Genomic DNA, 12,239 nt, shown 5'->3' on the forward strand with positions numbered 1-12,239 from the left:
CTCTTTCACCTCTCTGCTGCTATACGGGCCCTGGACCTGCATCTGCTGCACTGATTTACTTACCTGTGCCGATTTTCTTAAACCACCAGAAGGTTTTTCCACAGACCACATATGCTGTCCTGAGAAGAATTGGAGTAAATCAGAGGTGGCCAAACTTGCTTAAATGGCCAGAATTGGCAGGTTACGCCTCCTATGACACAAAAAAAACGAACCTAAAAAAATCACAACTAACTAAGTTACGCTGGTGCACATTGATTGGGGAAACTTGTATTTTTTAACTTAGACCCAAAAAAGCGGCACGCGCCAAATAAACGCGCAAATCACCTGGGGAAAATTGAGCAATCTTACTGAGTTTTGCATCCGTGGTTTACGATGTTGTTCCAGGTATCCAATTTTCTACCGAGACACAGAAAATATCCAGAAATGATCTGTGTTAGAATGATCCTGCTTCCGATATTGCTATTTGTTTGTTAACACATTAGTATCGCTGAGTGTACATTAATGTTTCAACATACTGGTTAAGATTTTGAAATGTTTGGGCATAAAGTAAGTTTGTCAACTCTGGTTCGATGTATTCCTTGAGGTTTGATCACATGACGGTTGATCACATGACATTTGCCCGCAGTTTGTAAATATTCTTGTACTGAGCAGGTGTGGAGAACTCTATTGGACATGGTTCTTGTTCCAGTGTTCTGAGATTGTTGTTGTAGTTCACAAGCCTTTCAGAACACGTGCAAAGGAAGTGTGCTGGAGGCTTCAGCCTGACCCCAGTACCTTAGCTTGAGCTGTGGAGGAGACACATTTCAAGCCAATGGAGCAAGAAGAAACCACGCGCTCAAAACAGCTGTTTGAACATCAGCACCTTCACCTGAAACACTGGAGCAAATACAGTTTATGTTATATCCACACATAAGTCTATACTTCTCTTTAAACCATTCTTAAATACAATAATAAAACAAACCTGTAGCTCTAGCTTCTCACAGACTTGTCGGTGCTCAGATATACAATACAGTATCAGTAGATGGTTCGGGGCCTGCTCACCTCCATGTCTGACTGCACATCCTCACTTCAGATGGAGGGAAAAAAGAGCCAATCAAAATACAAACTTGCTGCTGTTGCCAAGCCGTTCTAACAAATTATAATCCATGAATGAAAACTTTTCGAGGCAGAGATGAGGATCATTTGTTTTTTTTAAAGAAACTTTTTCAGCTAATTATCGGAAGAGGAGCCATGAGTTAATCTGCATAATACAACAAAGCACAACAGTCATTGGCTCCACCTGCTGCACCACTGACCCACGAATGAAGGGCAGCAGATGGTCCGGGAGTCCCACAGCCATGCCACTAATCGATCTCCAGGCAAAGCTCGGCATCGATATTGACAAATGGCTGCTGATCCAAAGTGGTGTGCAACCCAATAAACGTGCAGTTCGTTGCCAAGTGTTTGAGAAGGAGTGGATTGAATGCGCACATGGAATTGAGAAAATCCGAGCCAAGAAGTGGTGTAAACTGGAGATGGACGATTTCTATGAATGTATGCACTGGCAAAAATTGCAAAGGAGGCTGCATGAAATCAAAACACAAAAGGAAAAGCTGATCAAGGAAGGCAAGTACACTCCTCTAGACCACCACGCTGGCAATGATGAGCCATGTCCATAGGTGCTGCCCTCCACTTCATCACACCGGCAGGAGCAACTGTCGGGATCCTCCCAAAAGTTCCAGTCAAAGGCTGGACCGTTGCAGTTGGTCTGTGCTAAAGATTATCGTGGAACAGTATACACCATGTATATCTAGTTTAGATGAGTTGTTTTGGGGATGGCCATCCTGGGACAATAAATCTGTGTAACTTACCATCAAAGAGAATTAAATCTAATTAATTATGAAAAAAAAACAAGGCTAGCATCGAAAAAAAAAGAAAAAAAAACAAGGCTAGCAAAAAAAAACAAGGCATGCTTTCAGACTATTAATTTTCTTGCAGTGACTTGACTCCGTTAAATAAACATCAAGGATCTTTTTGCCAAAAAAACAAGGCATGCTTAATAGGAAAACAATATAGGTAAGAGGTCCGTCAGAGCATCACTGCGTAACACAATAGTGCACATCTTCTTCCACATTTTCTCCTGAGTTGCTTGCAGCAGTGCCCGGGAGATTCATGTGCCATTCCCGAACCCTCACCAACAATCCGGGAGGGTTGGCAACCAAGCCCTAAAGATGGAACAAACAAGACTTCCAGAAGCTCAAACAATGTGCCAGAACACTATAGTGAGAGAGAACATAGCTACACTAAAATTACTAGTACCTCACTGAGAATTATTTTGTTTGTGCAGTGCTTGCTGCACCCGTAGGGAAATAGTTCGCAGCTTAAAAGTGCTAGAAAGCTACTGTAAAGGTTGCAGAGAGGCAGTTAATTTCCAGAAAGCTAGCTTTGTTATTTTTTGATTGCTTTATAATCCGTCTGCATAGGCCAATATGAAAGGGATTATATAGTGTAACTTTACAGACTGATTGAGCCTTCCTAAAAACCCCACTTCTGTTTGCAATCATTGTGTTTTTGGCAATTTGGAGTTGACCTTGTCAGAGTAGTGCCATGCTCAGTCATTGCTGCCTAATCAGCCGCCTAATCGACACAGGTGCAGAAGCATATTCAGATCCTGATCTCTGTGCAGATGTTGATCTGTGTTTTGGCTCAGTTTGTAATTGCATAACGTGGACAAGATATTTTCTCTGTAAGCATCCATGGTTCTCACATGTAGGTCTGGGGAGTGCTATGTGCACAACATATTTCCCAACATGCCTAACTTTTGGTGTTTCGAGATTTAAGTAAGTTCCATCATGCATCGTTACCGGTTAACCTTTTGAGTGGTGAATGGTTCCTGCAGTTTTAAGTCAGTGCAAGCAGTTCTTTACAAGCATCTTTCTATCAAATGCACGACCATTACAAAACAAAATTAGTGAAATATGTAACACCACAGAACGTGCTTGAAGAAATGCACAAAATTGTTACTTCGAATATTTGAAACAAATATCTTGCAGCAAAAGTCCCATACAAGAGTAAATGTTCCAACACTGACCCTGACACTACTACTTACATCCCTCCGGCAGCGGGAGGCGGCATCAGAGGGGAGGCGGGAGTTCGAGGTGCGTGGAGAGGCCTATATAGGCCCAGCGGCAGAGGAGAGGCAGGAGTTCGAGGTGCGTGGAGAGGCCTATATAGGCCCAGCGGCAGCAGGAGACGGCGGCAGAGGAGAGGCGGGAGTTCGAGGTGTGTGGAGAGGCCTATATAGGCCCAGCGGCAGAGGAGAGGCAGGAGTTCGAGGTGCATGGAGAGGCCTATTAAGGCCCAGCGGCAGCAGGAGACGGCGGCAGAGGAGAGGCGGGAGTTCGAGGTGCGTGGAGAGGCCTATAAAGACGTGTTTGTGCAGTTGCAGCGGGGAGAGAAGGCAAAAACAAGTAGAAAGAAATCGAAAGGTGACGTCACAGCCAAGGGGGTAAGTGATTGGCTGGTGATTGGTAAGTAGTTTTTCTTTTTCTTTTCTATATCAGTAAGTAACATTTAGCATTATTGTTGCCAAATTAAGTTTATCTAAGGGTTAAGTCATGGCAGGACAGCTCGGACATGTGTTATGCTCCTCCTGTACTATGTGGGAAGTCAGGGACGCTTCCGGTGTCCCTGACGACTACATGTGCGGGAAGTGCATCCACCTGCAGCTCCTGATGGACCGCATTGCGGTACTGGAGCTGCGGGTGGATTCACTCTGGAACATGCACGATGCTGAGAATGACGTGAATAGCACGTTTAGAGAGTTGGTCTCACTGCAGGTAAAGGGTACACAGCCAGATAGTAAATGGGTGACCGACAGGAAGAGCAGTGCAAGGAAGGTCGTGCAGGGGTCCCCTGCGGTCATCCCCCTGCAAAACAGATACACCGCTTTGGGTACTGTTGAGGGGGATGCCTCATCAGGGGAGGGCAGCAGCAGCCAAGTTCATGGCACCATGGGTGGCTCTGCTGTACAGGAGGGCAGGAAAAAGAGTGGGAGAGCTATAGTGATAGGGGATTTGATTGTAAGGGGAATAGATAGGCGTTTCTGCGGCCGCAACCAAAACTCCAGGATGGTATGTTGCCTCCCTGGTGCAAGGGTCAAGGATGTCTCGGAGCGGGTGCAGGACATTCTGAAAAGAGAGCGTGAACAGCCAATTGTCGTGGTGCACATAGGTACCAACGATATAGGTAAAAAATGGGATGAGGTCCTACGAGACGAATATAGGGAGCTAGGAGCTAAATTAAAAAGTAGGACCTCAAAAGTAGTAATCTCAGGATTGCTACCAATGCCACGTGCTAGTCAGAGTAGGAATCGCAGGATAGCCCAGATGAATATGTGGTTTGAGGAGTGGTGCAAAAGGGAGGGATTCAAATTCCTGGAACATTGGAACCGGTTCTGGGGGAGGTGGGACCAGTACAAACCGGACGGTCTGCATCTGAGCAGGACCGCAATCAATGTCCTCGGGGGAGTGTTTGCTAGTGCTGTTGGGGAGGAGTTAAATTAACATGGCAGGGGGATGGGAACCTAGGTAGGGAGACAGAGGGAAATAAAATGGAGGCAGAAGCAAAACATAGAAAGGAGAATAGTAAAAGTGGAGGGCAGAGAAACCCAAGGCAAAAAACAAAAAGGGCCACATTACAGCCAAATTCTAACGGGGCAAAGTGTGTTAAAAAGACAAGCCTGAAGGCTCTGTGCCTCAATGCGAGGAGTATTCGGAATAAGGTGGACGAATTAACAGCGCAGACAGCAGTTAACGGATATGATGTAATTGGCATCACGGAAACATGGCTCCAGGGTGATCAAGGCTGGGAACTCAACATCCAGGGGTATTCAACATTTAGGAAGGATAGGCAGAGAGGAAAAGGAGGCGGGGTGGCGTTGCTGGTTAAAAAGGAAATTAATGCTATAGTAAGGAGGGACATTAGCCTGGATGATGTGGAATCGGTATGGGTGGAGCTGCGGAATACCAAAGGGCAGAAAACGCTAGTGGGCGTTGTGTACAGACCACCAAACAGTAGTAATGAGGATGGGGACAGCATCAAACAAGAAATAAGGGATATGTGCAATAAAGGTACAGCAGTTATCATGGGCGACTTTAATCTACATATTGATTGGGCTAACCAAACTGGTAGCAATGCGATGGAGGAGGATTTTCTGGAGTGTATTAGGGATGGTTTTCTCGACCAATATATTGAGGAACCAACTACAGAGCTGGCCATCCTAGATTGGGTGATGTGTAATGAGAAAGGACTAATTAGCAATCTTGTTGTGCGAGGCCCCTTGGGGAAGAGTGACCATAATATCGTAGAATTCTTTATTAAGATGGAGAGTGACACAGTTAATTCGGAAACTCGGGTCCTGAACTTAAGGAAAGGTAACTTCGACAGTATGAGGCGTGAATTGACTAGAATAGACTGGCAAAGCTTTGACGGTGGATAAGCAATGGCAAACATTTAAAGATCACATGGATGAACTTCAGCAATTGTACATCCCTGTCTGGAGTAAAAATAAAACGGAAAAGGTGGCTCAACCGTGGCTAACAAGGGAAATTAAGGATAGTGTTAAAACCAAGGAAGAGGCATATAAATTGGCTAAAAAAAGTAACAAATCTGAGGACTGGGAGAAATTTAGAATTCAACAAAGGAGAGCTAAGGGTTTAATTAAGAGGGGGAAAATAGAGTACGAGAGAAAGCTTGCAGGGAACATAAAAACTGATTGCAAAAGCTTCTATAAATATGTGAAGAAAAAAAGATTAGTGAAGACAAATGTAGGTCCCTTGCTGTCGGATTCAGATGAATTTATAATGGGGAACAAAGAAATGGCAGACCAGTTGAACAAATACTTCGGTTCTGTCTTCACAAAGGAAGACACAAATAACCTTCCGAAAGTACTAAGGGACAGTCGGTCTAGTGAGAAGGAGGAACTGAAGGATATCCTTATTAGGCAGGAAATTGTGTTAGGGAAATTGATGGAATTGAAGGCCGATAAATCCCTGGGGCCTGATAGTCTGCATCCCAGAGTACTTAAGGAAGTGGCCCTAGAAATAGTGGATGCATTGGTGATTATTTTCCAAAAGTCTATCGACTCTGGATCAGTTCCTATGGACTAGAGGGTAGCTAATGTAACACCACTTTGTAAAAAAGGAGGAAGTGAGAAAACGGGTAATTATAGACCGGTTAGCCTGACATCAGTCGTGGGGAAAATGTTGGAATCAATTATTAAGGATGAAATAGCAGCGCATTTGGAAAGTAGTGACAGGATCTGTCCAAGTCAGCATGGATTTATGAAAGGGAAATCATGCTTGACGAATCTTCTGGAATTTTTTGAGGATGTAACTAGCAGTGTGGACAAGGGAGAACCAGTGGATGTGGTGTATTTGGACTTTCAAAAGGCTTTTGACAAGGTCCCGCACAAGAGATTGGTGTGCAAAATCAAAGTGCATGGTATTGAGGGTGATGTACTGACGTGGATAGAGAACTGGTTGGCAGACAGGAAGCAGAGAGTCGGGATAAACCGGTCCTTTTCAGAATGGCAGGCAGTGACTAGTGGAGTGCTGCAGGGCTCAATGCTGGGACCCCAGCTCTTTACAATATACATTAACGATTTGGATGAAGGAATTGAGTGTAATATCTCCAAGTTTGCAGATGACACTAAACTGGGTGGCGGTGTGAGCTGTGAGGAGGACGTTAAAAGGCTGCAGGGTGATTTGGACAGGTTAGGTGAGTGGGCAAATGCATGGCAGATGCAGTATAATATGGATAAATGTGAAGTTATCCATTTTGGGGGCAAAAACACGAAGGTAGAATATTATCTGAATGGCCTCCTGCACCTATTTTTATGTTTCCTGTTCAAAAGACGTCCATTAACCATTGCTCTTTGTTTTTGACTACGCAACAACACTGACTACACCTTGAAAGTAAGTCATTGGCTGTGAAACACTTTAGGACATCCTGGGCTGTAAAAGGCATGAAATAGATGCAAGTTCTTTCTTCTTTCTTAACCAGCATTATTTTCATTACCAACAAATTCCCATCAATACCATATGCCTTAATTTATATCAACAAACCTCCGATATCACTGCATTTCCTTTATCATTACACTATTATTTCCTCAAAGAATACTATTAAATTTGTCAGACATGACTTGAATATTATAAACTTGTGCTGGCTGTTCTAATTACCCCACATCTTTCTAAGTGAGTATTAATTTGATCCCATAGTATGGCTTATCCATTATGAATATTAAGTCAACTGGCCTATAAGTTTACCTTTCTCTCTCTTTATACAGAGGAGTTACAATAGCAATCCGCCAGGCCTCTGGCACATTTACTATGTCCAAAAATGTGAGCAGAGCCTACGCAATCTCTTGACTTTTCTCAGTGTTCCCGGATGCAAGCTGATGGGCCTGTTACCTTTTTCACTTTGAGTTCTGTCCCTCTAATCTGCCTATTTAAATGATTCACCTCCTCGTCTTGTATCCTTTCATTCCCACTACCATACTCTCTGTGAAAACATATGCAAAGTACACATTTAGTATCTCTGCCATTCTTTCATGCTCCAGTGGGAAGATTTACACTTTCATCTCTAATCGGCCTTACCCTTTCTTAAACTATTCATTTACTTTTATGCATTTATGTCCAATTCTTTCTTGTTTTCTTTTAATGCCCAGCTCTCTCTCGGCCATTCTAATCTCCTTTTTTGCTTCTCCGATGGAAAGGAAATTTAGCAATTGGATGAACCAGATTTGCTGTTTTTGAAGTGCACAAAAAAGATTGTTAGATTGCTAGCGGCTTCCGGTCCTCCAGCAGATGCCAGTTTCAGTCGACAAGATAGATAACAAAAGTGTTCCTAATTCAAGTAAAAATTGGCGAAATCTAAATCTTTTGGAACGAGCAGGAAAAGATAGATCTATGGATGAGACAGTACTGCCGAAGCAATTGAGCGTTTCCACTGTAGTTGGAACAGTTTTCTATGCATGTTTCTTAATCAACAAGTCTCCTCACATATCACAGTACAGGTTTAACCTCCATTATCCAGGACTCGCTTATCTGGCACCACCTCTCGTCCAGAACCATTCCCGGTCACTCCGACTTGAACAAATTGAAGTCCTTCCTCGCTGCCGACTCCCGCAATCGTGACCTGACCCTGCGATCCACCACTGCCCACCCCCCACGATCTCTCTGCCGCACTCCCAGCCCCAAGCCAACCAGCCCCGATATCCCCTTGCTCAGTACTTGTACCATCCAATTTAATGTGCCTCATCCGGCAAAGTCCCTTATCCGGCATAGGCCAGGTTCCAAAGGTGCTGGATAAGAGAGCTTGAACCTGTACTATGTATTTCTCTTGTGAGCTAAAATAAAGTAGCTTTGCTCTTTGCATTTATTTGTGAATTAACAAGGAGAATTCTTCCGATAACATTCCCCTTCCTAACGTGTATGTCATCAGAATTCCAAAACACATCCATTTTCTGTTGTTTCTGTGTACAGGTTGAACCTCCCTTATCCAGAACTCCCTTATCCGGAACCACTCCTCGTCCAGAACCATTCCCGGCCACCGGATGGCACATGCGCGAACAAATTGAAGTCTTTCCTTGCAGCCGACTCCTGGAATCGCTGGCCTGACCCCACGATCCCCCCTCCCCACCCCCGCCATGATCTCTCTGCCGCACTCCCAGCCGCAAGCAAGCCAGCCCCGATATCCCCTTGCTCAGTACCTATACCATCCAATTTAACATGACCACCCCTCGTCCGGAAAAATCCCTTATCCAGAGCAGGCCAGGTCACGAGGGTTCCGGCTAAAGGAGGTTCAACCTGTCATTTATATACTATTTAACATTAAATGTTACAAATTGTATTCGTTACAGGTTGCAGCGAAACACAACTAACTGTTGTAATGTGCAATGCAAAAATGTTGTTCATATAGCTCAGATGAAAGTGGCCCTTAAGCTTGGCTGATTTATTAGCTGCATATGAATGATTTTATAGACAAATTGGTCTGTGAGCGAATTTGTGCTCTTATTCATTTGTAAGTGATCTCTTGTGTAGGCTTTGTTCACACGTTTCCATGTGAGGAACCTTGTGCGCACATTAACATTTTAGAGACCACAGATGCTTGTGCATTTGCTGGCATGTACGGTATAGGGTACGATAGCACAGTGGTTATGTTACTGGACTAATAATCCAGAGGCCTGGAGTAATGATCCAGTGAGTTTAAATCCCACTACAGCAGCTGGGTAATTTAAAATTCTATTAATTAAATAAATCTGGAATAAAATAGTGATTTTTAAAAAAACCTACTGGATTGTTGTAAAACCCCATCTGGTTCACTAATGTCTTTTAGGGAAGGAAATCTGCCGTCCCTACCCAGTCTGGCCTATATGTGACTCCAGACCCACAGCAATATGGTTAACTCTGAAATGGCCTAGCAAGGGCAATCAGGGTTGGGCAATAAATGCCGGTCTTGCCAGCGACGCCCACATCCCATGACCGAATTTTGTAAAAATGTGAGTGGTTTCAGTTAAACATTAAATATGTTAGCATCCTCATGAATATCTGAACAGTCCTGAGCTTTTAATCTTTTTGTTTCCTCCCATGCTTTTGTTATATTTCTAGCACTCTGTCTTTTTTGCTTTTCACTCTTTTTCGCTTTCTTTTTTTGACATCTGCATACATTTCAATTGCTTTTTGTTTTACTTCTCTTCCCCGATATCATCAACTTGGCTATCAATGTTGGTACAATTAATTGCAGGGCCATATTGCAGTGCCAAGACTTTGCATTAGAATACAGTAAAGAAGCATGCAGTAAAAAAATTTGGGAGGATAAAGGACATTTTTTAAAAAAATGCATTTTCAAATCTGATTTATTTTTTTAAATGAACACACTGATGTTGACTTCACAAACTAATATTAGTCACAGCTGGCAGAGGCCAGCTAACCTTTTCCTACAGCTGTTTCAGTTGTGCGCTGTTCATCCCCTCCCCCTACCGCACTACACCAAAATTCAGGTGGAATGAAGTGGTTATAAAAGCGTCCATCAACACTGGTGCAGCTTGCCAAGCCAAGTATTTGGGTTGGAAGTTATACCTCCCCAACTGCTTCAAAACAGGAAGTAAGTCTGTTAAGTGATGGATAGCTCTACTTTGCCTGGAGGAGGAGAAAAAAAAAAGGCCTTTGCTTCTGGGCGCTGAATGAGTTCTGCAGTTGTTCACAGTGTAAAAAAAACAGACTTGCTCAGAAGGACGGTAACTCCCCTTCAGGAGCTGGTCTAGGCAGATCTCATCCTTGCTGAAAATATTCAAAACCTGTCGTCCTGACAGAAACAGCCTGCAGGATTCCAGAGACTCCATGTTGATTAAATACCAGATGTGCCTGACTCCAGGCTTTATTCTACAAAATGCTCACTGCTGTTTATCCCCATTCTGACAGGGTAAACTCTCAGTATTGTGGCATATTCCTAATGAGCATGTGATTGTAGGGTGTGTTTTTCTGGTTTATTTTGTTTTTTTCCCCACTGTGCACGAGTCAGTAATTTGATGTGACAGCACTTGATATGTACATGGCTGTGCGAATTTGTACAAGGCCAGGTTGAAATGTGCATGACCATACAGATGTGTGCATGACCATGCTGATGTGTACGTAGCCCCACTGATTTGTATAAATATGGTTTTGAACTATACATTTAATTCCTTTCGTGGTCAGAATCAGGTAGACAACTGTGACCCATTGAAGCTGGTCCAAAATTCAGATTCTTCAGGCAGAACTAATGTAAGAAATGTGTTGAAAAAGTTTTGTGCAGTTTAAAAAAAAAAATCCGTGACAATCACAACCCCCACCACCCTCCCTATCCACCCACATACCCACCCACATTATACAGCTCGTTGCTCTCATTGGCAGCGTTTGCCGGATATTCTCTCTTTGCAGTCATTTATCTTGTTGCAACATTTCAAATATAGCCATGATATTAGCTAGATTTTTTTGGCATGTCAGTCTAACCAACACTACATGAAAAATCACATTATTATCTAATCTGAACTATGTCAGTTCATGTTTGTCAAAGGCGGCAGCCTGAAAAAAAGTTACGAAATTTGGAACAGACGGTTCTGAGGAACAGAGGATCCTTTTTCTCCTATTACAGCTAGATGTACTTTTTAAGATCAGTTTGAATGCTTGTCTCTTTTAATGAATTGGAGTGTTTTTGCGTGATTTATTAAAAGTTGCAAACAGCCAGGATTTGTATTTAACTCTTCAATTACTTTCAAGTCGGTGATATTATTTTCCTGGATCTGCCGACAGAGCAGTGAAGACAGTGCGGGGCCGAAATTGCCCCCACTGCCCCCCGACCCCAAACAGGGAGCACCTTCCTTTTAAAAAAAAAATTCTCCGTCCCAACCAATAGGGCAGGGATACCAGAGAAATTCAGCCGCTAGAATTTTTTATGGTCGGAGTGCAAGGTGTGGCGGCTGTGAGGCAGAAGTGCCCTTCAAGTGGGTTGGCCGCCCCGACCAGTCATCAGTGTCGCGCTGAGGCGTCACAGTGTCCCTCTCCTTCAGTGAAAGGGGAAGACCGCTGCGAGCTCTGCAACAAAGTTCAGTTTGGGCCGCCAGGGAGGGATTCGGCCGGGCCAGCAGCCTGTTTGCGGCCCAGCTGAACCCGGGGGGCATAATTGTCGGGCTGAACTGGCAGTCGGCCGACAAAGATAAATATAATGGAGCCGAGGCAGCGCAACTTCCCCTTTAAGTGCAGACTGCTGGGGAAAGCTGTCGGTGGCACCGACTGGCGTTGCTGCTGCGGGGGACGGAAAGGGGTCGACGCGTGCCTGACACGGCGGGAAAATGGGCGGAACGGAAACCCGTTCCCGTCGCTTCCAGCTCGGGGGCAATTTCGGACAGGTCAGCCCATCTGTCCGCCCCCGGTTGGTAAAGCCCCTCGGCTCCATTCCCACCTCTTGGAGACGGTAATTGAGCTTATGGGGGAGGGCAATTTTGGTCCCAGCAGGTTTTTATGGTCTGCATAACTGGGAGTACAATTTTGCATGCAAGCGTCGTGTTGAGATTTTACAACTCATTGATGTAAGAAAATGGAGGTGAACATTAGGCTAGAGTTGCCACAATGCAAGATTTAACAATTGTCTGTTCCTTTTCTCCTCTGTCAAGCACGATTAAATATTGTTCTACATTAAGGACACTGGGGGCAAAATTGCCC

At 44.1% G+C, this 12,239-nt stretch overlaps 1 protein-coding gene and 1 pseudogene across 2 annotated transcripts in view; both read left to right on the forward strand.

Moving 5' to 3' along the window:
• Positions 1 to 12,239, forward strand: part of afg2a (AFG2 AAA ATPase homolog A) — a 594,246-nt gene that overhangs the window by 451,015 nt on the left and 130,992 nt on the right. The gene's annotated exons all lie outside the window — the stretch shown is intronic.
• On the forward strand, positions 1,314 to 1,658 carry LOC139247968 (NADH dehydrogenase [ubiquinone] iron-sulfur protein 5 pseudogene; annotated as a pseudogene).

This window comes from Pristiophorus japonicus, chromosome 2, assembly GCF_044704955.1.
Source record: "Pristiophorus japonicus isolate sPriJap1 chromosome 2, sPriJap1.hap1, whole genome shotgun sequence".
NCBI classification, from domain to species: Eukaryota; Metazoa; Chordata; class Chondrichthyes; family Pristiophoridae; genus Pristiophorus; species Pristiophorus japonicus.